The sequence below is a fragment of the Chiloscyllium plagiosum genome, chromosome 30 (assembly GCF_004010195.1).
Source record: "Chiloscyllium plagiosum isolate BGI_BamShark_2017 chromosome 30, ASM401019v2, whole genome shotgun sequence".
Lineage (NCBI taxonomy): Eukaryota > Metazoa > Chordata > Chondrichthyes > Orectolobiformes > Hemiscylliidae > Chiloscyllium > Chiloscyllium plagiosum.
Window position 1 is genome coordinate 45,855,870 of NC_057739.1, and position 2,487 is coordinate 45,858,356.

Genomic DNA, 2,487 nt, shown 5'->3' on the forward strand with positions numbered 1-2,487 from the left:
GGGTAGGTTCTTCACTCAGTGAGTCGTAAGTTCATGGAATGCCCTGCCAGTAGCAGTGGTGGACTCTCCCTCTTTATGGGCATTTAAGCGGGCATTGGATAGGTATATGGAGGATAGTGGGTTAGTATAGGTTAGGTGGGCTTGGATCGGCGCAACATCGAGGGCCAAAGGGCCTGTACTGCGCTGTATTCTTCTATGTTCTATGAGACCAGAATTGCACACAATATTCCAACAGTGGCCTAACCAATGTCCTGTACAGCCGCAACATGACCTCCCAACTCCTGTACTCAATACTATGACCAATTAAACTCCATCTGCCACCTCTCAGCCCATTGGCCCATCTGGTCCAGATCCTGTTGTAATCTGAGGTAACCCTCTTCGCTGTCCACTACACCTAGAATTTTGGTGTCATCTGCAAACTTACTAACTGTACCTCTTATGCTCGCATCCAAATCATTTATGTAAATGACAAAAAGTAGAGGACCCAGCATCGATCCTTGTGGCACTTCACTGGTCACAGGCCTCCAGTCTGAAAAACAACCCTCCACCACCACCCTCTGTCTTCTACCTTTGAGCCAGTTCTGTATCCAAATGGCTAGTTCTCCCTGTATTCTGTGAGATCTAACCTTGCTACTCAGTTTCCCATGAGGAACCTTGTCGAACGCCTTACTGAAGTCCATATAGATCACATCTACTGCTCTGCCCTCATCAATCCTCTTTGTTACTTCCTCAAAAAAAACAATCAAATTTGTGAGACATGATTTTCCACGCACAAAGCCGTGTTGACTATCCCGAATCTGTCCTTGACTTTCCAAATACATGTATATCCTATCCCTCCACCACCGATGTCAGGCTCACTGGTCTATAGTTTCCTGGCTTGTCCTTACCACCCTTCTTTAACAGTGGCACCACATTAGCCAACCTCCAGTTTTCCAGCACCTCAACCTGTGACTATCGATGATACAAATATCTCAGCAAGAGACCCAGCAATTACTTCTCTAGCTTCCCACAGAGTTCTAGGGTACACCTGATCATGTCCTGGGGATTTATCCAGACATCCAGCACTTCCTCCTCATCCAGCACTTCCGCATTTTGCAAGATGTCACCATCTATTTCCCTACATTCTATATCTTCCATATCCTTTGACACAGTAAATACTGGTGCAAAATACTCGTTTAGTATCTCCCCCATTTTCTGTGGCTCCACACAAAGGCCGCCTTGCTGATCTTTGAGGGGACCTATTTTCTCCCTAGTTGCCCTTTCATCCTTAACGTATTTGTAAAAACCCTTTGGATTCTCCATAATTCTATTTGCCAAAGCTGTCTCATGTCCCTTTTTGCCCTCCTGATTTCCCTCATAAGTATACTCCTACTGCCTTTATAGATTTACTCGATCTATCCTGTCTACACCTGACATATGCTTCCTTCTTTTTCTTAACCAAACCCTCAATTTCTTTAGTCATCCAGCATTCCTTATACCTACCAGCGTTCCCTTTCACCCCAACAGGAATATACTTTCTCTGGATTCTTGTTATTAGATTACATTACAGTGTGGAAACAGGCCCTTCAGCCCAACAAGTCCACACCGACCCACCGAAGCGCAACCCACCATACCCCTACATTTACCCTTTACCTAACACTACGGGCAATTTAGTATGGCCAATTCACCTGACCTGCACATCTTTGGACTGGAGGCGGGAATTGAACCCAGGTCTCTGGCGCTGTGAGGTAGCAGTGTTAACCACTGTGCCACCGTGCCGCCTGTGGTAGGGAAACAGAATTAACACTGTGTCCAGTGATCATTCTATAGAATGGTGATGAACAGTCTGTCGAGTAACTGAACACAGAAGCTGGGAATACTGCAGTGAAAAACTCACCTCCTTACTCCGCAAAGCCTGTCCACCATCTACAAGACCCTTCCCCGCTTGCCTGGATGATGCAGCCCCAACAGCCAAGAAGCTCAACACCATTCAGGACAAAGCTGCCTGTTTACAGAATACAGCAAAGAGGAGGCCCTTTCCACAACACACATCCACAAACAGTCAACCCCATCTCACCGACACTCAGTAACAGCAGAGTGTACAAGAGGCACAGCTGAAATTCAGTGCTGCATGTCAGAACTGGGGGTGACCCTTTGAGGGATGGAAGGGAACTGTGAATGTACTGAATTCTGAGAACTCTCAGCTTCTCCCCATCAGTCTCAAAGGCAATACAGTCCCTTCATCAGAGAGTCTGTGCAATGGTGACATCACCCTACCAACCCCACAAAGAAAATTCCACAGCTGAGCAGGGGGAAAGGGAGAGACAGTTCAGGGGTGATTCCAAGGGCAGGGCATGATCTTGGAGGGTGGGTTTGATATTTGGGTTGGGCGGGTGGTGGGGAGATGAAGACAGACTGGTAGGTCATGGATGATCCTGTGGGTGGAGAGAATTGGTGCAGTAGGTGTTGAGAGGTGGTGGTGGTTTTGGGGAGAGGGATAGGAGGAGG